At 41.7% G+C, this 27,255-nt stretch overlaps 1 protein-coding gene across 11 annotated transcripts in view; it reads left to right on the top strand.

Annotated features, from left to right (window-relative positions):
* Positions 1-27,255, top strand: part of SUPT3H (SPT3 homolog, SAGA and STAGA complex component) — a 565,704-nt gene that overhangs the window by 257,254 nt on the left and 281,195 nt on the right. The window contains exon 1 of one of the 11 annotated variants that reach the window (XM_056563936.1): positions 12,320-12,338. The exons of the other annotated variants lie outside the window; for them this stretch is intronic. The gene's annotated coding sequence lies outside the window, so the exon portion shown is untranslated. Of the gene's footprint in view, positions 1-12,319; positions 12,339-27,255 lie in introns of those variants that run through there. 11 annotated transcript variants of the gene reach the window in all.

Consider the following 27,255-nt stretch of genomic DNA (forward strand, 5'->3'; position numbering starts at 1 on the left):
CTGCTCCTATATACAAGAATATAACTACTATAATACTGTTCCTATATACAAGAATATAACTACTATAATACTGCCTCCTATATACAAGAATATAACTACTATAATACTGCTCCTATATACAAGAATATAACTACTATAATACTGCTCCTATATACAAGAATATAACGACTATAATCCTGCTCCTATATACAAGAATATAACTACTATAATACTGTCCTTTTAAAGTTTTTTGTTATTGGTGGGGTGCTTGAACACAATACTCCCATCATTCAACTGTTTGGGACCCTCAATATACAGTGAATCGGTCCAGTACCCGGGCTTGGTTAGTGAATGGAAGCTGATTTGCAGTATGGTGGCCCCACCACTACACAGTGAACTGAGCTGACCGCTTCTCTTCCTGTTCATTGTGTAGGGTGGGGGGGCCAGGTGGATAGGCCGTCAATAATATTAGCCCAAAAAAACCTTTTAAATCCAAGACAAAAACCTTGGTACACAAAGGACAGTAAGATATTCTGCAACCTGTACAAAAACATATGTACTACAATATAGTGTAACATCTGGTCATCTTAACTTACAAAAAAAGAGTTATACAAAGTACTGTTGGGTCTTGTTCCCGTTTTGGCAGATTTTACTAAGACTGGCGCCTAACACGCTGGTCTTAAAGGGGTTCTCCACCATAAGGTGATTTTAGTACGTACCTGGCAGACAGTAATGGACATGCTTAGGAAGGATCTGCACTTGTCTTGGGGCTAAATGTTGTGAGATTACATAATACTGTGGCTAGCTTTTTGTGAACTGGTATTTCCTGTTTGAGTTTTTCTTTTTTACCTACAAATCCCAGAATTCCATTTTCCTCCCTCCCACACATCAGCCCCTCCCCCCCCATTGAAACATAAATGAGCTGCATCCATTCAAAAGACCTGTGGTTTTCAATCAGGGTGCCTACAGCTGTTGCATTAGTTGCAGATTGATCCCTCCCCCCATTGAAGCAGACAGGCTCCCTGTCATCAGCTGACTAGTGAGTCAGGTCTCGGCCGCAAAATCCTGTAATACCCCTTTAAAGGGGTACTCCGGTGGAAAACTTTATTTATTTATTTATTTTTTAAATCAACTTGTGCCCGAAAGTTAAACAGATTTGTAAATGATCCAATGATGTAGAGGTAAAGAAACACAATCGGCACTCACCGGTCTTCTCCAAAAATGACTTATTTAATGCAAAATACTCACATAGAACTTCGACAATATAAAGACCGGTGAGTGCCGATTGTGTTTCTTTACCTCTACATCGTTGGATTATTGCACTTATCCATTGCAGTCAGAGCACCACCTTTCCTCCATTCTTAGTTCTCTTGGACCTTATACCTCGTACCATCATTCAATATCTATGAGCTACAGCAGTGCCGGACATTCCTTTTTCTTTCTATATAGATTTGTAAATGACTTCTATTAATAAATCTTAATCCTTCCAGCTGCTGAACACTATAGAGGAAATTGTGTTCTTTTTGGAACACAGAGCTCTCTGTTGACATCATGACCACAGTGCTCTCTGCTGACATTTCTGTCCATTTTAGGAACTGTCCAGAGCTGCATATGTTTGCTATGGGGATTTTCTCCTACTTTGGACACTTCTTACAACGGACAGAGATGTCAGCAGAGAGCACTGTGGTCATGATGTCAGCAGAGAGCTCTGTGTTCTAAAAAGAAAATAATTTCCTCTGTACTATTCAGCAGCTAATAAGTATTGGAAAGATTAAGATTTTTTAATAGAAGTAATTTACAAATCTGTTTTAATTTCTGGCACCAGTTGATTTAAAAAAAAACAAAACAAAACAGTTTTTCACTGGAGTACCCCTTTAAGTAAACTCCTTCCAGAGTAACGTCGCCTTGAATTTATCAAGAGGTGCAGGTGCATCTGTGGCTCCCTGTGTGGCAGCCTTATTAATCTATGCCAGAGCTCAGAGCTCTATACAATTAACACTTGCAAGCAGATGTCAACTAGGCCCACAAGGGTGACCACACCCCATTTGTGCCAAAAGCCCCCCTCTCCGCTGTAAGCCCTGCCACAAGCACAAAGCAAATCAGCCATGAGTGACAAAGTGTTGTGCAAAGTGCAAGATTTACGATTTACAGCTGATCTGTGCTCAAAACTGAGCTTAAAGGGGCACAGCCGTCATGCCCCCTCCCATAGACTTGCATTGAGGAGGCGGGATGTGACGTCATGAGGGGGCGGGGCCATGACATTACGAGTTACTGGCGCCGTCTCCAGCGTTCCAAACACTGAGCAGCAGAGTACCCCTTTAATAAATCTACCCCGTCCCCTTTTATGTATTTTGGATGGTCTCTGGATGTTACATGTGATCTGGAAGACGTTCACAATGAAGTTTACATTTTGTGAAATTCAGAAACTATTTTTCCTTTCACTATATTTTAACGCGCTTTCTTTGTCATGTTTTATAACATTTTAGATAAGCTCTTATTGGCCCTAGGCAAGTCGTTGCGCTGCATCTGGTGTCCCTGGATAGCACAGACTGGGTAGTGAGAAAGAAACGAATGTATGTCCTATAAAAACAAAGTATTACTTTTTGGTGTCAAAATCAACAGAAGAAGAAGAATCTGACATGGAGGCCTGGTATTTTTTCTTTTATTTGGCAGAAACTATTCATTACCGGTAGCCGAGTCCTGACACAGAATAGTGAATGAAGGTCTTTCTGAGGGATCTTCCTGTTTGTACTTGTGTAATTACATAACTACATACAAAACAGAGGCTCTGCCTTTAATAAATAATCACACGACTGACCTTTAATGGCTCATTTAGGCAGTGTTAATAAATATCAGAAAATATTCGGGAAATTGGATGAACATGTGTTTCAGAACTCACTGGAGGACCTGGCATGTCTGTCCTTTACACTTCATAGTGTAGGCAAAATGAACACTTGCTGCTTCTTCAGAGAAAATAACTTTACCCCTGGACCTCTGAGGTAAATTTTTGTGTTTGGTGAAACTGTTGGGTCCATGAAAGTCCAGAGGTGATCAATACAACGAGCAACGAGTTCTGTGTCTTACCAGCAGTAAAGCATCCTGAGATTATTCATTGGGTGTTGGGTTACTTTTTATATAAAAGGGATTGAGCTCATCAAGAAGACTGCAATAAAGAATGGTAGAAGAGATGTCTGTAGTTTTGTATTGACCCTACAGTTGGTCTGAAACTCAAATTACCTTCCCAGCTAAAATCATAGAAAAAATATTGGGGGAAATAACCCATAACTTTTACTACTAATTTAAAATACACCAAAGGTTGTAACCCATAAAAATGGATTAAATGTATATTAAGCACACACACATATATATATATATATATATATATATATATATATACATATATATAGTCCTAGCCCAACGCGTTTCCACTGCATTTAGCAGTTTCCTCAGGGGACAACTTATAAAGGCACAGTTGCTCAAATGGTCATAGAGTATGCCAATGAGTCTATAGTAAGATATAGTATCAGTAACTAAGTCATAAGTATGAGACCACAGCTATGTACACCACATGCTAACAAGTAGATGATATTGCTATGGCAACCTTCCAGTACAGATCGGACCACTTTTACTACTAATTTAAAATACACCAAAGGTTGTGACCCATAAAAATGGATTAAATGTATATTAAGCACCAAAGCACCAAAAAAATGTATATTAAGCACCAATATATATATATATATATATATATATATATATATAGTCCCAGCCCAACGTGTTTCCACTGCATTTTGCAGTTTCCTCAGGGGACAACTTATAAAGGCACTGTTGCTCAAATGGTCATAGAGTATGCCGATGAGTCTATAGTAAGATATAGTATCAGTAACTAAGTCATAAGTAGTAGACCACAGCTATGTACACCACATGCTGACAAGTAGATGGTATTGCTATGGCAACCATCCAGTACAGACCGGACCACGGTATCTCCTGTGGAAACCACAGAGGTCCACAGGATACGTTTAAGGTGTCCGTTGAAGTCGAGCGCAAACCCACAGTGGTGGGAAGCCTATTACCAGGCTACTGGTGCTCATAAATAGCCGATAACTTATACTGGAATATCGGTATAAATTATCAGCTATCGGCCTTAACCTCCACAGATTATCGTATCGGCCCTAAAAAATCGATATCGGTCGATCCCTAGTTAAGATATTTCCTAAAGGTCAATTTAGGTTCTAGACTATGAGATAACATAGTTTAGAGCTTTTGCTGCAGATTTATTCATACTTAGGGATACGTTCACACATACAGGATCTGTTGCATATTTCTGCAGCTGATTTTTGCTACCCATTGAAGTTAATGGGGCGCAAGATCAGCTGCACAAAATATGCAGCAGATCCTGTACGTGTGACCATAACCTAATGGTAAAATACAGTGGTAACTGAAACTGTTTTCCCTTAAAGATTAAATAGGTACTCCGCCCCTAGACATCGATTTCTGATCACGGGGGTTCCCAGTTGAGGGACCTCCCTGCTGCACCTGGCGTTTGTTTAGAGTGTCGGGTGCAGTGTCGGAGGCTCGTGATATCACGGGCACGCCCGCTTGTGACGTCATGGCCACGCCACCCTCAATGCAAGCCTATGGGAGGGGACGTGACTGACGTCACGCCCCCTCCCATAGGCTTGCATTGAGGGTGTGTGGCCATGTCATCACGAGCGGGGCATGCCCATGACGTCATGAGCCTCCGCCCTGCATTGCCAATCAACCGGCACGGAGCAAAATTAGCTCCGTGCATCGGATGTCCGGGCTGCCCAAGCTGAGATCGCGAGGGTCCCCAGACATCCGACATCTTATCCCCTATCTTTTGGGTAGGGGATAAGATGTCTAGGGGCGGAATACCCCTTTGAGAACACTACAGGAGAGTTCGACAGACCCCATTATAAGTCCATGAAGTTTGTCAGGATCCGGTGATATCTGTCGTTCGATGGATCCGGCAGAGTAGAGCGTCTTGCGTTATGAATGGAAGTGTGAATGTAGTAAACCTTGTTTTTTTTGTTCCTTCTTCTCTTCTTTTTGCTTTGACTTCCTGCTCTCCTCTAATGATTTAATTACCCTTTTGATGATGTAGCGTTAATACTGAACTCAGCAGCTGGAGAGCACATCTTGGTACAAAGTCAGTAACCAAAATATAATGATTGGAAACGGATGCAGCGCTGGAGTCTCTGCCTTTGTTTTTGCTAGCTGCAAGTTCTAAGTGCGGAAAGCTTTGAAATCCTAAACGTTCGTCCTTATTTTTCTTATTCTTTTATTCCACCCTCACATGCAGTTGTGCGTCTTTATTTTATTTGTTAAGGGGCAAATAAGATTAAAGGAGAACAGTTTGGGGAAGTTTATTTACACAGGTCATGATTGCAGAGTAGTTAGCTGAAAACAAGACCTTCCTGACGACGACGTTACCTGAGGTGACTTCCTATCTTTTAGGTTTCACAATGTTCTCATGAAATTGTTTCCAGAACAGTCTGACCCTTTAGTAGTAGTATTACAAAACAGCTCTGCCACCTACTTGGCCTCTTAGCATCCATGAGGAACAAAAATGATTCAACTCTTGCTGGAGACGGAGTAGAAAAAGGTCCTTAAAGGGGTACTCCCGTGGAAAACTTTTTATTTTTAAATCAACTGGTGTCAGAAAGTTAAACAGATTTGTAAATCACTTCTATTAAAAAATCTTATTCCTTCCAGTACTTTTTAGGGGCTGTATACTACAGAGAAATCCAAAAAAAGAAATGCATTTCCTCTGATGTCATGACCACAGTGCTCTCTGCTGACCTCTGCTGTCCATTTTAGGAACTGTCCAGCGCAGCATATGTTTGCTATGGGGATTTTTCTCCTGCTCTGGACAGTTCCTAAAATGGACTGCAGAGGTCAGCAGAGAGCACTGTGGTCAGGACATCAGAGGAAATGCATTTCTTTTTTGGATTTCTCTATAGTATACAGCCCCTTAAAAGTACTGGAAGGATTAAGATTTTTTAATAGAAGTGATTTACAAATCTGTTTAACTTTCTGGCACCAGTTGATTTAAAAAAAAAAAAAAAAAAAGTTTTCCACGGGAGTATCCCTTTTAATAGAAAACAAAACTATACTCCTCCTCCTCGCTCCCCTGTTGCCACTGCTGTTTCGTTGTTGGTCCTTGATTGCAGCACTTGTTAGCACAAGGACCTTCTCACTCAGCCAATATGTAAAGGTTTTGTTAGCATGGCATGTTCATTTATTAAATTCAAATTTTTATTTAAAAGTAAAACAACCACATCTTTCCACCAGTTTTTTTTTTTTTTTAAGAATAAATCAGCTAAATTTTTCTAATTTAAGAAAACCACTCAATCTCAGATATTTTGTATTTTAACAGTGTTTGCATTGTAATATATGGCCCTGTAATTCTTATACATTGCCCACGAATGGTATTTTCGGAATGTCTCAATTAAAGGGGTACTCCAGTGGAAAAAAACATTTTTTTTAAAATGAACTGGTCCCAGAAAGTTAACAGATTTGTAAATTATTTCTATAAAAAAAAAAATCTTAATCCTTTCAGTACATATTAGGAGCTGTATGCTACAGAGGAAATTATTTTATTTTTGAATTTCTTTTTTGTCTTGTCCACAGTGCTCTCTGCTGACACCTCTGTCCGTGTCAGGAACTGTCCAGAGCGGCATAGGTTTGCTATGGGGATTTTCTCCTGCTCTGGACAGTTCCTGATATGGGCATCAGATGTCAGCAGAGAGCACTGTGGACAAGAAGAAAAAAAAAAAAGTAATAAAACAAAAAAAAAATTCCTCTGTAGTATACAGCTTCTAATATGTACTGGAAGGGTAAATATTTTTTTAAATGCGCGGTCTCGGCAACCTATTATGACATCTCCTGCGGGGTGCACATACAAAGATATGAAGTATCGGTATGAACAAATAAAAAGGCACGTACGTGCACTCACCGCTCAGCAGAGACAGTTCGGTGTGGGAGTCCGGTACACGGGGAGCTAGATCACAGTATCCGTGCAGGTGGTATGGCGCCGGCAGTTTCACACCTGAATGCGTGCTTCTTCCGGCCTCTAGGCCGGAAGAAGCACGCGTTCATGTGTGAATCTGCTGGCGTAGCCTCTGAGCGCCATACCAGCTTCACGGATACTGTGGTCCAGCTCCCCGTGAACCGGACTCCCACACTGAACTGTCTCTGCTGAGCGGTGAGTGCACGTACATGCCTTTTTATTTGTTCTGATTTACAAATCTGTTTAACTTTCTGGCACCAGTTGATTTAAAAACTTTTTTTTATATATATTAACTGGCTCCAGAAAGTTAAACAGATATCTAAATTACTTCTATTAAAAAAATCTTAATCCTTTCAGTACTTATGAGCTTCTGAAGTTGAGTTGTTCTTTTTTGTCTAAGTGCTCTTTGATGACACGTGTCTCGGGAACCGCCCAGTTTAGAAGCAAATCCCCCATAGCAAACCTCTTCTACTCTGTGCAGTTCCCGAGACAAGCAGAGATGTCAGCAGAGAGCACTGTTGCCAGACAGAAAAGAACAACTCAACTTTAGCAGCTGATAATTATTGAAAGGATTAAGATTTTTTAATACAAGTCATTTACAAATCTGTTTAACTTTCTGGAGTCAGTTGAGATTAAAAAAAAAAAAGTTTTTTCCTGGAATACCCCTTTAAGGGGGAAATATACAGAATAATCTATTATAGAACAGAGAAGAGAACTTTTCGACAGTCTGTATTTGAAGATTCCTTAATTGCTGTACATGCCCCGATGTTCTAAAGTGTTAGTAATTAATCTAAACCTACTTTCCTGGCAGAAAAGAAGCTGTGAAGGGAGACAACTAACGGGATGACTGTTCAACCACAAACCTGAGTGGACAAATGGGATAATTTCCAGAAATTCGACATTTATTACGGGTCTGCGTAGGCAGAAAACAATAACTCGCAGAGATTATTTTCAAACCACATTTACTCACATGTCCATCAACAATTTAACATACACCATGACTAGCTAGATCAACATCTAACAAATATGGGTTTTGCAATTCAGAAGTGTTTTTAGTTTTCAACAGGATCTATCCTTAGGTACTTGCGGTTACTTACAGTCTGTATTGTTTTATGCATTTGTGGGGCAGGTTTTAAATTGCAGCCCCTGCAGTGACTGGAATCGGCATACCCGCTCTGCTATGGCAGCAAGAACTTCACTCATGCAACGGATTGGGCAGTACAACCCTTTCTCTTACTTTAAGTGGAAAAGAAGGGTGGCGGTCTTTTTGTTCTTTTTTGTGTTTTTTTGCACAGGTATTACAACCAAGGATGAGACCAGTGTATAAAGGGTTAATCCCAAAACAATATTCCTATAGATCACCAGCAGGTGTGTGATAGATGTATGTGTGTTTATATAAATTTTATATACTGTATATGTAAAATGCCCATTTAAGATGAAGACTCCATACTTTTGTTACTTGTCCACTCCTCCCCCCATCTGCTCTCTCCTATCTTGGCCCCCACCATCGTGTAGAGGAAGTGGAGTGCCACGAGGACAAGGCACATCCCTCATGCTATTTGCTCACTCCCTATATGCTAGAACATCCCACTAGGGAGGGTGGGAACTTATGTTAATGACAAAGGTGATATAATGATGTGAAGGACTGATTAAAGGGTAGAAGCATCTGAAACCGACAATGGCTCTGTTTGATTTACTTCAATATACTTCGGTATATACATTCTGTTTACGGATTTGGCCGGGAGTAAGATAGCTACAAGAGCACTGATAAAATCCACATCAGGTGATCCAAAAATGACCCTTTCTTCCCATACACCCAAAAATTGGATTGTTAAAAGTGCAATCTTTAATCAATCCGCACACTATAAATGTTTAAAATATACAAGTGCCAATTAGGTCCTATGTGCTGTTAGCGATTCTGACCAACTGGTCTAAATAGTGAAACAATTTAATCTCCAATGAAGGGTGCCTGTAGGAACACCCCTAACTTGGAGGATTAAGGATATTGGCACCTGAGCTAAAAACACTTTTACACTGCCCGACTCGACATGTTTCGCTACAGATTTAGCTTTATCAAGAGGTAAGCTACACTAAAAAAAAAAAAAAAAAAAAGGCCAACCCTGGGGTTTTAAAACCTCTCATTTGATGTCACAGGAAAAGTAAGTACATGAGACATGAAGATTCACCAGTCATTCCTCTCTAAAACTGATTGACAACTACAATGACCAATAGGAGAAAACCTCATCTCTATACATAATCAACCAATCACCACTATTGTTTGTTGAATCTCCTATGAAGGATAGGAAAGATTGATTGACATGAATCCTGGCCCATCAAGCTGGGTCCTACCTACTGTGACATGCTGCGCCGTCCCCCTATGCACAGACTGATTCTCTCCCGATTCTAGGAGCAGGGAGATTCCGTCTGCGCATGCACTGTCATCAGATGGTCGCTAGTAGACTTCTGGCTGTGCATACTTCTGTGCGCCGGGGCTTAGTCTACTAGCGGGATGCGCAGTCAAGCTGCGCAGGAACTTAGCGTACGGTCGGGGATCTCCAATAAGTATAGAGGGATTCTCTTGTTCTATCCATATCTATGCCAGGTCTGTTTTAAATCCTTAGGTATAATTTATTGAATAAAGCAGAGAGTCTCATGCTCTACCGATAGTATAGAATGTGTCAAATATAAGAAAATGTCTCACACATATCTCTTCTTATGTGTGAGACATTTTTTATGTGTCAGACATCCTATACAGCCGTAAGTCTACTAGTGGCCGTCTGATGACGGCGCATGCGCAGACGGAATCTCTCCACTCCGAGAATCGGGAGATAATCTGTCTGTGCATAGGGAGACGGTGCAGCACGTCACAGTAGGCCCAGTTGATAGGCCGGGATTCATGTCAATTATTCCTATCATTCATAGGAGATTCAGCAAACAATTGTGGTGATTGGTTGATTATGTATAGTAGAGATGAGCGAAGTTACAGTGATTTGATTTGTCACAAACTTCTTGGCTCGGCGATTGCTGACTTTAGCCTGCATAAATGAGTTCAGCTTTCAGGTGCTCCGTTTGGGCTGGAAAAGGTGGATACAGTCCTAGGAGAGAGTCTCCAGCCCACCGGAGCATCGGAAAGCTGAACTAATTTATGCAGGATAAAGTCAGCAACTGCCGAGCCGAGAAGTTTGTAACGAATAGAATCACTTTACCTTTGCTCATCTCTAATGTATAGAGATGAGGTTTTCTCCTATTGGTCATTGTAGTTGTCAATCGGTTTTAGAGTGGAATGACTGGGGAATCTTCATGTCTCATGCACTTCCTTTTCCTGTGACATCATATGGGAGGTTTTAAAACACCAGAGTCTGCATTTTTTTACTTAGTGCCCGCTTACCTCTTAAAAAAGCTACATCTGTAGCGAAACATGTCGATGTGGCAGTGTAAAAGTGTTTCTAGCTCAGGTACCAATATCCTTAATCCTCCAAGTTAGGGGTGTTCTTGCAGGCACCATTCATTGAAGATTAGATTGTTTCACAATTTTAGACCGGTTGGTCAGAATCGCTAATAGCACCTTGGACCTAATTGGCACTTGTATATTTAAAACATTTATAGTGTGCGGATTGAATGAAGATTGCACTTTTGGCACAGGTAGGAGCAATGTATTCTTCTCCCACAAGCAGCAAAGATGAAAAATTGGCCTTGGGTGACACTGCCCTAAATCTTTTTAAACATTTCTTCATATGGCTAGGTTTCCACACAGGTGTTTTTTGGTGTTTTTTTTTTTTTTTTTAGAGAATTGCTACTGCATTTTTGAGCAGTTTTATTAGATTTGGTGGGAAATGAAAGACACCACAACGGAACCCTGATGGATCCTAATAAAAGTCAATGAGGTCCTTTGGTGGCTGTTGTTGTCCATCATGATGGATCTAGCTCAGTCAGCCTGGTTTAAATTACAGTATATACTCGAGTATAAGCCGTTCCGAATATAAGCCTAGACCCCTAATTTCACCCCAAAAACCTAGGAAAAGTTATTGACTCGACTATAAGCCTAGGGAAATACATCATCACCCCTATGTCATCATCCAGACCCCCGTCATCAACACCCCCGTCATTATCACCCCCGTCATCATCACCGCCTGTCAATCCCTTCTCAGTGGTCTTCAACCTGCAGACCGCCAGATGTTTCAAAACTAAAACTCCCAGCATGCCCGGACAGGGAGTTGTAGTTTTGAAACATCTGGAGGTCCGCAGGTTGAAGACCACTGCGGCCTTCGTCATCATCCAGACCCCCCTTTTGTTTTCTATTCACCTCCCCAGTTGGGAAGGAAGGGTGAGCTGGCCCAGGCCGTCCATCTTCGGCCATCTATGCTGCAGGGACCGTCCGGTGGGGAGGGTTAGTCTTTTTGGGCTGTCCATCTTCCCTGGGAGGCCCTCTTCTCCGCTTCGGGCCGGTCCCGAACTAGTGACGGTGTATTGACGCCACCGCGCAGGGACGTTCATGTGCAGGGACATCGCGGACATCTGCTGCACACGGATGTCCCTGCGCGGTGGCGTCAACGCAATGTCACAAGTTCGGGGCCGGCCCGGAGCGGAGAAGAGGGCCTCCCAGGGAAGATGGACAGCCCAAAAAGACTAACCCTCCCCACCGGACGGTCCCTGCAGCATAGGAGGTCGAATATGGACGGCCCGGACCAGCTCAACCTTCCTACCCAAAAGGGGGGTCTGAATGAGGACGAAGGCCGCAGTGGTCTTCAACCTGCGGACCTCCAGATGTTCTTTTTGCGGACCTCCAGATGAATATTTTTTTGTTCACTTGAGTATAAGCCGAGGGGGGTGTTTTCAGCACGAAAAACCGTGCTGAAAAACTTGGCTTATACTCGAGTATATACGGTATAATGGAAACTATGACAGTGTGATAGAGCCTTAGATGCGTTCACTTAACCGCTATAGTTTTTGTATCTGAAATTTAGCAGATCCCATCAGCCATATAGACAGAATAAATCTAAAAAGATGAATCACTCAATTTTTAAAATTTTTGCAACGGCTTCTTAATGGTACCCTGCATACCTTGATTGATGAAAAGCCTATGATATACTGTGTTTTTTTTTTTTTTTTTGCTTTTCTTTGGTACCACATAGGTTAACTGAGAACATAGTTGGCATGCATTTAATTAGTTAAATTGAAAAATGACTTTAGAGTGATATTAAAAGCGAATACTGTATCAGTAATCATCCGAATGTTTATGTGCAGACCCCCCGCACCACTCTGTGATACCGCCTGACATTCCAGGAATTCGTTTGTATCATTAGCGACACCCTCAATGTGTATACACAAAGTAAGTCTCTTGCGACTTTCTGCCTTTTCATGTTGGCCTTAAATGAGTTTCGCCCCCCCCCCCCCGCTCCCGCTGCCTGGGGTTACAATTCTCAATGAGGCACTTTGTTGGGTGGGTGATGAGTCTTGTGTGTCTCCTCATCAGAAAAGAAAATGAGTGATCAGTGTCCAGTTCAGAGCTTCTCGGAGGATAATTGTCTCGTGTGCTTCCTGATCAAAGCTGCACCCCCCCCCCCCCCCCCTTTGTGAACGAGCAAATGGAACGTATTACACAACTGGAGCACATTATTCATCCGCTCATTGGCAGCTGCATCACTCTGTACAAATCATTAATGTTTACAGCTCTTCCCATTCTGATAAAATGCACTGTGTCAATGACGGGAGTGTAGATGGGAGCAGGCTGAGCTGTACTGTGCAAAAAATAGGCCAAAATATTTTATGTTTAAAAATTTTGGACAGGTTAAATATACTTTTATTACTGTTTGTACCTTTTTTACTTATTTGCTTTGGAAATAGTTTAAAGCGCCACTGTCATCAAATCTAAGCCGTACAACCTACACAAAGCCTCTGTACTGTGTGCAGATTGTGTATTAGAGTTTTTTACCTTCTGTCTGCCATCCTTTATCACCCCAAAAATCAGATTTTGATGGAAGCCACACAGTCGGATAGGCGTGGCCAGGGTTTGCAATGCCACGCCTATCCCCTGCACGTCAGCGCTGGGACCGCTGTGATTGACACACAGGTCCCAATGCGTGCACCCCTTCGCTTATCCCCCATGCGCTCCGGGGCATGTATCGTCATGTTCTACTGTTAAAAAGAAAACTTTATTCAGATGTGCACTTTTATGATTACTGAATATTTAATAGTGCCCGCTATCCTCTTCTTGCTGTGCCGGTGACCGGAGACGCGCGCTCTATTGCTTCTATTCCCAGTGCCTAGAGACAGAGAGGAAGCGCGCTCCCTGCCTCTAGCACTGGGCATGCACACTGAGGAGGTAGGTGGCGGGAGCAAGCGCTTGCCATGACAACACGCCGCGGGCGCACGGGGTATAAGTGAAGGGACGCATGCGCTGGGACCTGTGTGTCAATCACACAATGGTTCCAGCGCTGACGTGCAGGGAATAGGCGTGGCGGCGGCGAGGCATTGCGAACCCCAACCACGCCTATCTGACTGTGTACAGCTTCCATCAAAACTGCTCTTTGGGGTAATAAAGAAGGTAAAAACACTGCCTAATACACAATCTGCACACAGTACAGATTATGTATGTAGGTTCTATGGCCCAGATTTGATGACCGTTGCGCTTTAATTACTTTGCGCTTTTTTTTTACTTATTTTGCTTTGGTATAGTTTTTTCGAATGGAAATACTTGTTGTATCTAGTCCAAAACCTGAATATTTCACTGTGACTTACGTTATTCCTAATACAAACCTTTGATTTGATGGGATATTGGCACTAAGACATCTAGGGGATATCTTTGTGAGTTGGGAAAACCATAGTTTCTCATGACCATTGGCATAGAAACCCCCACCAATCTGGGGGGATAGCATTTTAAGTGGTTGTGGCTATGTGATGGCAAAGCCACAAAAAAGGAAAAGGGCAAAGGAGTCGTAAGCACTCAATGATGCATGACGCTACAAAATTAAGCTTTAGTCTTCTTGTTACCGTATCGCTGGGGAGCAGTAAAATCAGGAGACGGTGATCCGGACAGGCGATGCATGTGAGGTCAGGGCAGGAGGCTCTCTACAGCCTGTGTAGGCACCATTACTTTACTTACTTTGCACTGATCCCAAGTTACATTCTGTATCATACTCCAGAGCTGCCCTTAGTAGTGGAGTCACTATGTGCATTCATTACATCCTAATTATTGTAATGCATCTGCTGCAATCAATTAGTATCTCCTATCTGTACTATGTGGTGCAGCCTGCATCATATAGACTCACCCGAAGGGATGCATGAGTTGTGCAGACACCCTGCCTTGGTGCAGTCCAGACCAATGTCCCCCAAACCCATCCCCCAGATTCCTCTCCTTCATACCCCTGTCCGCAAACTCCCCTCCTCTGGTCCCCTCTCCTCCAGACTCATCTGTTTCTCATTGACACCAGAGTTAAATCACCGGCTAGAGGTGCGTTGCGACACTGGTGCTGGCACTAGAGTGACAGGCTGCCTCTACTGCCCAATGTTTTGCTGCTCTGACTCCTCCTTCCCCTGTAAGTATATATGGACAAGGGTGGGATGAACATTTTAAACAGGTTTTCTACTTTACATGATGAAAACAGGCAGTGTAGAGTGTTGTGTAAAATTATTTCAACTATCAAACATACCTATTGGCAAGTAAGTGGAACGTGCTTCAGATGTATTTATTATGTTATACTATAACACCCAGTATGATTTAAGCTGTGGAACTTACAATTGGCTACTACTCTGCTGGGACCACCATGCCGAGTACACAATGGTATAGGTTACTCACAGGTGACTTCTTCTCTCTTCTCCTCATCTGGCCCAGACCGTCATGAATTCAGAGTTTGACGTCTGAACATCATTGGCTCCTCCTCCTGTTTGTTATTATTATAAAACTTCCACACACTGTGTCCTCTGAATAAAACACACTGTGCCCTCTGAATAAAACACACTGTGCCCTCTGAATAAAATTTTGCCACACTGTTCCCTCTGAATATGATACTGCCACATACTGTAGCCCCTGAAACCGAATGAATGCCCCCTTAGTATTACTGTCCCCCAGATTGCCCTGTATTTATTATTTATATTGTAATCACCCTATATTAACACCTTCCCGCCCTAGGACTGATGCATACTTCCAAGTTGCTAGCTAGTTAGTGCAACTAGACATATGCATACGCCCTAGCTATGTTCTTGAAAGTGCAATGCGCTGCAGGATATCGCCGGCGGGACCCGGCTGTCAATCAAAACCGAGGTCCCACTGCAACTGCCGAGATCGGTATCGTGCCGGTCTCGGCAGAATTAACAACCATGGATACCGTGATCAGTCCTGACCACAGCATCTATGAGGTTGACAGAGGGGTCTCCCCATGTCCACCAACGGCGATCCCGCGATGTAATCGTAGGATCCCCTTGGTTGCCATGGCAGCAGGAGGCCAGCTGATGGCCTCCTGTCTGCCTAGTACAGCAGCCTGTGAAGTCCAGCCATAGGCTTGATCGCACGGGCTGTTAGACAGTGTAGTACTGACAGTTAAAGTTCAAATGGGAGGTCGGCACTGTAAATCAATGGATTAGAATGGTAATGTAATGTAGAAACATCCCGGCACTCAACAAGTTTTCGTAAAATCTTATCTTTTTTTATTGATGCAAAGCATACATCAAAAAATAAATAAAAGGTTTTTAAATAAATTAATAAAGTGTAAGAAAAATGAAATCAATGCCCCTTTCCCAATAAAACCCTATATTACCACCCAAAAAAAAACAAACGCTCAGACTATATATAATAGGTGTTGCCACGTTCATAATGATTTGCACAATAAAACGATAATCGTATTTATCCCACGTGGTGAACGCCGTAAAAAAAAAAAACAATTTTGGTCCAAAATGTAGAATACAAAAGATCAAAAGTTAGCATGAATCGAAAAAATTGTACCAATAAAACGAACAGCTTGTCCCACAAAAAATAAGCCCTCAAACAATGGAGTTGGACAAAAAATCTAAAAGTTCTGGCTGTCAGAATAAAAAGCTATATAAATTGTGTATCGCTATAATTGTACCGACCCACAGAATAAAAATAACCTAATTTTTCCCATACAGTGAATGCCATAAAGAATAATAATTTAAAAAAAACGCCCAAAAATTTCCAATTTTACACAATATTTTGAAGTTTTTCACAAAAAATGCTGCATGAATCAACAAAGATTTACCACTAATAGAAAGTACAATATGTCACAAGTAAAAGCATGTCAGAGGTATTACAACTTAAAGGAGTAGTCCAGTGATGACCCAGTGGTGAACAACTTATCCCCTATCCCAAGGATAGGGGATAAGTTTGAGATCGCGGGGGGTCCGACTGCTGGGGCCCCCTGCGATCTCCTGTATGGAGCCCTGACAGCCCGCAGGAAGGGGGCGTGTTGACCTCCGCACGAAGCGGCGGCCGACACGCCCCCTCAATACAACTCTATGGCAGAGCCGAAGCGCTGCTTTCGGCAATCTCCGGCTCTGCCATAGAGATGTATTGAGGGGGCGTGTCGGCCGCCGCTTCGTGCGGAGGTCGACACCCGCTATCTGGCTGGAGAGCCTGGCCCCCGTACAGAGAGATCGCAGGGGGCCCCAGCGGTCGGACCCCCCGTGATCTCAAACTTATCCCCTATCCTTAGGATAGGGGATAAGTTTTTCCCCACTGGACTACCCCTTTAAAGAGACACATTCCAGATTAAAAAAATTGAGCTTGGTCATTAAGCTAAAAACGGGCGGCGTCCTTAAGGGGTTAAAAAAAGTTATAAAATACTTACCTTGACTTGTTAACCATGATGAACGAAGGGATCCCTTTCTGTGTCGAATAGGCTGCAGGCATGAAATGCCTGTACCCTACCTAATAAAGGAGGGGTTCCCCCCCTCAACACCCCCCTAGTAGTCATGCTAGAGCTAAAGAAAAACAAAATGACTAATCAATAATATTAATAGTATCTACTATAATAATGTTGTTTTTATCATTAATATTATTACTTTCCGTAAATCTACTGGTGCCAAAAAATTACTGTCCAAGGAGATTTGCTTTATTGGAATTGCTCCTCCTTTGGACAGTTCCGGACATGGACAGAGGTGGCAGCAGGGAGCACTGTGTTAGACTGGGTAGAACTACATGGCTTCCTTCAGTGCTTAATAGAAGTCTTAAAGGGGTAGTCCAGTGGTGAAAAACTTATCCCCTATCCTAAGGATAGGGGATAAGTTTGAGATCGCGGGGGGTCCGACCGCTGGGGCCCCCTGCAATCTCTCTGTACGGGGCCCCGGCTCTCGACCCAGATAGCGGGTGTCGACCCCCGCACGACACGCCCCCTCAATACATCTCTATGGCAGAGCCGGAGATTGTCAAAGGCAGCGCTTCGGCTCTGCCATAGAGTTGTATTGAGGGGGCGTGCCGGCCGCCGCCTCGTGCGGAGGTCGACACGCCCCCTTCCCGCGGGCTGTCGGGGCTCCGTACAGGAGATCGCAGGGGGCCCCAGCGGTCGGACCCCCCGCGATCTGCAACTTATCCGCTATCCTTAGGATAGGGGATAAGTTGCTCACCACTGAGTCACCACTGGACTACTCCTTTAAATAGAAATAATTTACATATATTCATACATTTATAGCTCAAGTTAGTTTAGAAAAAAATATATATATATATTAAGAATGATTATTATTATTTTTCCCTCTAGGGTACCCCTTTAACCATTACAAATGAGTGATTTGACTATTAAGTTACAGAAAATAGATGTGTATTCGCCGTATAAGACGCACCAACCTCCCCCCCCCCAGCTTTGGGGAAGAAAAAGTGCATCTTATACGGCGAAAAATACGGTATATAACTTTCTGTAGCTCTGTGAATGTGACATGGGAAGATGGTGGTATTGGGAATAAGGGCAGCTACGTGTGATATTTTCGGATATTTGAATCACGCAAACCACTCCTCCTTTAAAAAGTAATGAGTGTTACTTTATAATGTCAGATACAGCTTTATCCAAAACTGGAGAAATAGTTGACAATAGAAATTGCCATTGTGCTCTATCCCATTCTGGATCCATTCAGCTTTTTTTTCTCTTGCACCGAACGGCCCCAAAACAAGTCTGAGCGCAACCAACTTTACCGGTTCCTGATGGATCCCATTGCACAATTTTATTCCTCTGCTAAACTCCTGTTGTTACATTGGAATTGCCAATGGAGCTCCCTTTAACGGAGCCGGATGGCAATGTGAAAGAGGTCTACCGTGTATTTTTGGTCAGTATAGCCTTTAAAGGAGTTATATATATGTTGATGAGGTCACTCTGACGTGGCAGGGGGGCTGATGAAAAAGAACAATAAACCTTGACATACAAAGTATAGTAAATATAGCAGTAATGTTATTTCAAATCATTTGATGTTTGCATAAACTTTAGTGCATATCTTGCCACTTTTTTTTTTTTGTACAGTACATGCAACCAATTTGATTAAATGGGGCTAAGTTGCAGTACCAGAGTCAGCCCATAAACAAGTGTGGCACAGTTTTAGGGGGGGGGGGGGTACAGTCTCCCTTTTTTCTCCAGTTTTTTTTTTTTTTTAAAGTGTGCCTGTCGTCAACAAAAACGTACTATATAATGTAGATAATACTATTATATGAATATTTGCAATATACATTGGTTAAAAAAATTGTATATTTTTGGGAAAAAAAGTGCTATCCCTGCAGCTATTGCCTGTGTGTCTCTATGAGGAGTCCAAATACAGGAAGTGAGGTAGGACAAGCAGGGCTCTATGCAGGCTCCTGGCTTGTCAATCATCCTGATGTGTGAGCCCAAAGCATGTCACAGAGCCTCAGTTCACAGAGCCCTGCTTGTCCTCAGTGTACAGAGCCCTGCCTGTCCTCAGTGTACAGAGCCCTACTTGTCCTCACTGTACAGAGCCCTGCTTGTCCTCACTGTACTGAACTCTGCTAGTGTACAAAGCCCTGCTTGTCATCACTGCACAGAGACCTGCTTGTCATCACTGCACAGAACCCTGCTTGTCCTCATTGTACAGAGCCCTGCTTTTCCTCAGTGTACTGAACTCTGCTTGTCCTCAGTGTACAGAGCCCTGCTTGTCCTCACTGTACAGAGCCCTGCTTTTCCTCAGTGTACTGAGCCCTGCTTGTCTTCAGTGCACAGAGCCCTGCTTGTCTTCAGTGCACAGAGCCCTGCTTGTCTTCAGTGCACAGAGCCCTGCTTGTCTTCAGTGCACAGAGCCCTGCTTGTCTTCAGTGCACAGAGCCCTGCTTGTCCTCAGTGCACAAAGCCCTGCTTGTCCTGAGTGCACAGAGCCCTGTTCGTCTTCAGTGTACAGAGCCCTGCTTGTTCTCAGTGTACAGAGCCCTGCCTGTTCTCAGTGTACAGAGCCCTGCTTGTCCTCAGTGTACAGAGCCATTCTTTGTGTCAGTGTACAGAGCTCTGCTTGTCCTCACGGTACAGAGCCCTGCTTGTTCTCACTGTACAGAGCCCTGCTTGTCCTCAGTGTACAGAGCCCTGCTTGTCCTCAGTATACAGAGCTCTGCTTGTCCTCACAGTACATAGCCCTGCTTGTACTCAGTGCACAGAGCCCTGCTTGTCTTCAGTGCACAGAGCCCTGCTTGTCTTCAGTGCACAGAGCCCTGCTTGTCCTCAGTATACAGAGCCCCGCTTGTCCTCAGTGTACAGAGCCCCGCTTGTCCTCAGTGTACAGAGCCCCGCTTGTCCTCAGTGTACAGAGCCCCGCTTGTCCTCAGTGTACAGAGCCCCGCTTGTCCTCAGTGTACAGAGCCCCGCTTGTCCTCAGTGTACAGAGCCCCGCTTGTCCTCAGTGTACAGAGCCCCGCTTGTCCTCAGTGTACAGAGCCTCGCTTGTCCTCAGTGTACAGAGCCCCGCTTGTCCTCAGTGTACAGAGCCTCGCTTGTCTTCAGTGCACAGAGCCCTGCTTGTCCTCACGGTACAGAGCCCTGCTTGTCCTCAGTGTACAGAGCCCTGCTTGTCCTCAGTGTACAGAGCCCTGTTTGTCCTCAGTGTACAGAGCCCTGCCTGTCCTCAGTATACAGAGCCCTGCCTGTCCTCAGTATACAGAGCCCTGCCTGTCCTGAGTATACAGAGCCCTGCCTGTCCTCAGTATACAGAGCCCTGCCTGTCCTCACTGTACAGAGCCCTGCTTGTCCTCACTGTACAGAGCCCTGCTTGTCCTCAGTGTATAGAGGCCTGCTAGTCCTCAGTGTACAGAGCCCTGCTAGTCCTCAGTGTACAGAGCCCTGCTAGTCCTCAGTGTACAGAGCCCTGCTTGTCCTCAGTGTACAGAGCCCTGCTTGTCCTCAGTGTACAGAGCCCTGCTTGTCCTCAGTGTACAGAGCTCTGCTTGTCCACCATCACTTCCTGTATTTGGACTCCTCATAGAAAGACACAGGCAATAGCTGCAGGGACAAAAATATACATATTTTTTTAACCAATGTATATTACAAATATACATATAATACTATTATCTACATTATATAAAAAGTTTTTGTTGATGACAGGTACACTTTAATGATTTTAGAATTGCTGGCTGTGTGACATGCCTTGTATTATTACACTTTCTGACAATCATTTCACTCGTAAACTAGCTTGACACCATTTATTACCTTCTGACTTGCATGTCTTTGTACCACAAACCACATTTACAAAGGGTTTTAGTGGCCTTCACTCTTCATTCTGAGCTTCTCCCTACCAAGCCACACAGCAGACAAGAAATGACGAACCATGTTTAACAGCTGCTGAGATGTCAAATGGAGCTAATGCCACACAGAGGATTTCATGAATACTCACATGCAGGAGCTCAGTGACTGCAGGACACTGCTTTCTGCATACAAAAGCAAGGCTATTACTATGTTTACTGGACCTTTATTTTCTCATGATCCTTCAAGTAATGCTATGCAGTAACAATTGTGGTGTTATAGAAGAGGAAATGTAGCTGTGATGTGTAACGCTCCATGGGGTGTGAACCCTCTGTGTCACTTACCGAGTTCTTTTAGCCAATCCTGATGGTGGAACGGCCTTGGTTGATAGCTGGCTTTAGCAGATCAGGAACTTGATAGTAGAGATCACCACAGAGGGAGACGGTTGACACCAGATGGTGCTGGTGACGCCAGGTCTGGGAACCTGGAACAGCAAGATGTAGCACAGCTGTAAGTGTTCAGGTGTTGGAGGAGTAGCAGCTCCAAACCACAATAGAATGGTCAGGCAGTCCGAATCAATCCAGGAGAGGCAAAACAGGAACAGAGAATAAAGCGGGAACACAATCAGGAACTAGCCAAGGTCAATAAACAGGATACAGCAGGTCAGATAGCAGGTGCCTTTGCTCAAGGTATAAACACTAGAAGATCAGGCAAAGACTAGAAGTTCAGAGGCTCCTTATATGGCAGGGGAGGGTGTGTGATTGGAGAGATGGCTGGATCATGGGTGTACATGGATCTTCAGAGCAACTGACCTAGTGCGACCTCTGCTGGAAGCAACAGGAGCAGATGCAGAAGTCACAGTTCTCAGTCTGCAGCGAGAAAGCGGAGTTGTGCGCGCTGCACGTCCCTGGAAGACGGTGGATGAAGGTACACGTCGGCGGATGCCAACCACCGCCGTTACATGATGGTTCTGCAGTAATATCTCATAATCTCAAATAAATGAATGAAGTAAGTGAGTGAAGCAGGTCATTGGTTGCGACCCATAGTCAGCTACATTCGGTAGAATCTTAATTTTTCAATCGATCTGTCTATCTAAAATTATGTAACATTTGTCTTATTTGTCTTAAAAGCCTTTTAGATCTAAGATTCTAAAGTTTATAAAGTGCACTACTGGGGGTTGTTGCATGTAAACAACATGTTCCTTTTATGAATGGAATCAAGTTTGTGTTGACTTGTGCATCTCTAAGGCTACATTAACAGTACAGAATTTTTGAGAGGAGAAATTCTGCGAGGAAATTCTAGTGCAACAGCCTCCCATTGTCTTCAACGGGATTCTGCTGCAACTGCAGAATTTCCATGGCACAAAATTCTGCACTTCATGTTTATTCTTTTGTCAGATTACTGACTGGGCTGCATCAGTGGGGATGGCTCATGTCTCCTCCTTCCTAGCACTGATGGATTTTGGTGGTGCAGACAGAAATGCACCCTGACAGATAACAAATGTTATCTGTCTAACTACCCCTCAGAAGTCAGAAAATTCTGCACTGACTTTTAGTATATAACAGTGTAATGAGCATGCGTTTTGTCATTGTACAGGGAAGGGCAGGTGTTGTCTGCATCCATATTATATTAATGCTTCATGTGTACAACTATATAACTAATACTATATAACCTGTATACAAAAATATTGCTATAATTATACTGCCCTTAATTACCAGAATATAACAACTAGAATACTGCTCCTATGTATAAGAATATAACTATTGTATAATAATGCCTTTTATTGACAAAAATATAACTTCTGCTATGTCGCCCCCTATAGTCAAGAATGTAACTACCTAAATAATTCTACCTATATTCAAAAGTTTAACTACTACAGTACTGCACCTTATGCATAATAATATCACTACAATACTGCCCCCATTTGCGAGAAAACTACTATAACTCTGCTCCTTGTGTAAAAGAATATATAACTAATATAATACTGTCCCTATGCATATGAATATAACTACTATAATACTGCCTCCTATGTACAAGAATATTACTTTTACAATACTGCTCCTAAGAACCAGAATCTAATTACTTTAGCTTTGCTTGTAATATAACTACTTTAGTACTGTCCCCTATGTACAAGAATATAACTACTATAATACTGTCCCCTATGTACAAGGATATAACTACTATAATACTACTCCTATATACAAGAATATAACTACTATAATACTGCTTCTATATACAAGAATATAACTAATATAATACTGCCTCCTATGTACAAGAATATAACTACTATAATACTGCTCCTATATACAAGAATATAACTACTATAATACTGCTCCTATGTACAAGGATATAACGACTATGATACTGCTCCTATATACAAGAATATATCTACTATGATACTGCTCTTATATACAAGAATATAACTACTATAATACTACCTCCTATATACAAGGATATAACTACTATAATACTGCCTCCTATGTACAAGAATATAGCTACTATAATACGGCCTCCTATATACAAGAATATAACTACTATAATACAGCCTCCTATATACAAGAATATAACTACTATAATACTGCTCCTATATACAAGAATATAACTACTATAATACTGCCCCTATATACAAGAATATAACTACTATAATACTGCCTCCTATATACAAGAATATAACTACTATAATACTGTCTCCTATGTACAAGAATATAACTACTATAATACAGCCTCCTATATACAAGAATATAACTACTATAATACTGCCTCCCTTATACAAGAATATAACTACTATAATACTGTCTCCTATGTACAGGAATATAACTACTATAATACTGCTCCTATGTACAAGAATATAACTACTATAATACTGCCTCCTATATACAAGAATATAACTACTTTAATACTGCGTCCTATATACAAGAATATAACTATTATAATACTGCTCCTATATACAAGAATATAACTACTATAACACTGCTCCTATATACAAGAATATAAATACTATAATACTGCCTCCTATGTACAAGAATATAACTACTATAATACTGCTCCTATATACAAGAATATAACTACTATAATACTGCTCCTATGTACAAGGATATAACGACTGATACTGCTCCTATATACAAGAATATATCTACTATGATACTGCTCTTATATACAAGAATATAACTACTATAATACTACCTCCTATATACAAGGATATAACTACTATAATACTGCCTCCTATGTACAAGAATATAACTACTATAATACGGCCTCCTATGTACAAGAATATAACTACTATAATACAGCCTCCTATATACAAGAATATAACTACTATAATACTGCTCCTATATGCAAGAATATAACTACTATAATACTGCCCCTATATACAAGAATATAACTACTATAATACTGCCTCCTATATACAAGAATATAACTACTATAATACTGCTCCTATATACAAGAATATAACTACTATAACACTGCTCCTATAAACAAGAATATAACTACTATAATACTGCCTCCTATATACAAGAATATAACTACTATAATACTGCTCCTATATACAAGAATAGAACTACTATAATACTGCTCCTATATACAAGAATAGAACTACTATAATACTGCCTCCTATATACAAGAATATAACTACTATAATACTGCTCCTATATACAAGAATAGAACTACTATAATACTGTTCCTATATACAAGAATATAACTACTATAATACTGCTCCTATATACAAGAATATAACTACTATGATACTGCTCCTATATACAAGAATATAACTACTATAATACTGCTCCTATATACAAGAATAGAACTACTATAATACTGCTCCTATATACAAGAATATAACTACTATAATACTGCTCCTATATACAAGAATAGAACTACTATAATACTGCTCCTATATACAAGAATATAACTACTATAATACTGTTTCCTATGTACAGGAATATAACTACTATAATACTGTCTCCTATGTACCGGAATATAACTTCTATAATACCTTCTCCCATGTACACGGATAAAAGTTCTAAAATACTGATTATTTGCTAGAAATTTCTATAACATAGTTCTCTTTATAGAAGAATATAATTACTATATGGCATATAAAGAGGAATAGTGGGGTGGCACCACTTGTATAGGTACAAAATGAAGATCAATAATTAGTAAAAATTACCAAGTAAGTAGGGGAGACCCGGGAAAAACAAGAAAAAAGCTTTCCATAAATAGAACAAAAAATAGAAATTCAGTGGCACTCACCTATGAAAACAGGAACTTTATTACTCCATAAAAATTCACTGGCACACAGCTGGACAGGGAACAGAAAACCGCAACAGCCGAGACTGTTGGGGTTTTCTGTTCCCTGTCCAGCTGTGAGCCAGCAAATTTTAATGGAGTAATAAAGTTCATGGTTTTATAGGTGAGTGCCATTGAATTTCTATTTTTTGTTATAATTACTATAATACTGTCCCTTATATACAAGAATGTATTATAATTCTGCTCTGTCATGCAGTAATAACTCAAATATTAATTATGAATTATGGTCATAAAAATATTAATTATGAAAATTATGACCTGGTGAATTGTAGATAAAGCCAATAAATACCATTCACCTCAGATATGAACAAGTTCTTTTTATGACGGGATGACATTAACACTTAAGGATGTAGTTTTGCAATGTACAATAATACACAAGTATTATAAAAGTGTGCAGATTTATTGGTTATAAGGTCATAAACATAAATGAGTAATTAACACGATATATGCAAATGAATATCAATGAGATATATTAGTAAACATTACAAGCTTGTTAATTGACTGCGTATAGTGGAACAATACATGTGAGTAGTAAGTAACTTGTTACAATAAAACATGAGCTACGAGGTTAGAAATATCATATAAGAAAAAGGTTACATATCACTCTGTTCAGAGGAAACATCATGATATAAAGATGGGCAATATCTAATTATAGACATATCAATATGGAATGCTAAATACACTCCGCCCCCTTCTAACCAACTACAAATCACATGAATGGGCAATTCCATCTAAGGATATAAACATGAAAAATTTCCGCCCTATTCTGGACTATTTTTTACATGACTTTGGTAAGACTATTAAAGGGGTACTCCGCCCCTGGCATCTTATCCCCTATCCAAAGGGGACCGCTGCTGGGGACCCCGGGGATCGCCGCTGCGGCACCCCGCCATCATTACTGCACAGAGCGAATTCGCTCTGTGTGTAATGACGTGCGATACAGGGGCTGGAGCAGCGTGACGTCATGGCTCCGCCCCTCATGACATCACGGCCCGTCCCCTTAATGCAAGTCTATGGCAGGGGGCGTGGCGACCGCCACGCCCCCTCCTATAGACTTGTATTGACGGGGCGGGCCGTGACGTCACGAGGGGCGGAGCCGTGATGTAACGATGCTCCGGCCCCTGTATTGCCCGTCATTACGTGCAGAGCGATCCCGCTCTGCGCAGTAATAATGGCGGGGTGCTGCAGCAGCGATCCCCGGGGTCCCCAGCAGCGGGACCCCGGCGATCTGACATCTTATCCCCTGTCCTTTGGATACGGGATAAGATGTCTAGGGGCGGAGTACCCCTTTAAGACTGGTAGCAGAGATATATGATCTTGCTCTATATTTTAGGAGGAATAACTTGAAACAAGTTTCCTGTGTGGGAAATTTACTTACAACACTTAGTTTGGCGAGTAGGAGTTCTATCAATATCTATAAGCAATTGTTCAATGCTTTCTTATAGATCTGGAGAAAAGACTCTTCTGCAGTTAGAATCTATAATATAGAACATCCTAAGACTATAATGTCAATATGGAGATAATAAACTATGTTATTTAATTAATTTATTCGCCAATCTAAATGGTATAATCCCATCCACATTGTCCAAATTAGTCTTAATTAAATGGAATACAATTTTTGTGTCTCATACCAAGTCTATGTAAAAACCTTGTTTTGGTTCTTAGGAAAGTTGGTCCATCGCATCGTCCTGGGTAGCTATAGTCTGTACCGTATGATCAATCTGGCTTGCTGGGATCTACAATATCATGGCTTCCATCTTGTAGACCTCTTTCAGTGGCAGACCTCTTTGTCCGAGTCTTTTCTCTAGCTCTAGGTGTGTCCCAAGGTCTCTTCTTTGTGTATTTGTGACTTTTTTTTTTTTTACATCTGGTTTAACAGACTTTTTAATTAGTTAGACACACCCTCTTAAATTGGAAGTCCCCAATGAATGTAGGTTGGGCGTGTACATATGATAATGACTATAACATCACTATAATACCCAGAATGCCTTTCTGGTTGGTGGAATGTCAACTACCCATACGCTAGGGGGTGCTATTGCATAGGCAATCAGTATAATTACCATTAAGGGTTAACTGTCCAAAGTTAGTTTTACACCCACATTCCACACTTGACGTTTGGAGCCCTAAATAAAAGTATGGCGATTAAGTGTGTCACATATAAGTAATCAAAACATGGTTTCTCCAGACGTAGCGTCACCAACCAATTAGACATTTCCAACACTATCAAATTTATGGGAAAGATAATAATACAATGGATGATTCTCCAACACA

The sequence above is a fragment of the Hyla sarda genome, chromosome 3, assembly GCF_029499605.1.
Source record: "Hyla sarda isolate aHylSar1 chromosome 3, aHylSar1.hap1, whole genome shotgun sequence".
In the NCBI taxonomy this organism is placed as follows: Eukaryota; Metazoa; Chordata; class Amphibia; order Anura; family Hylidae; genus Hyla; species Hyla sarda.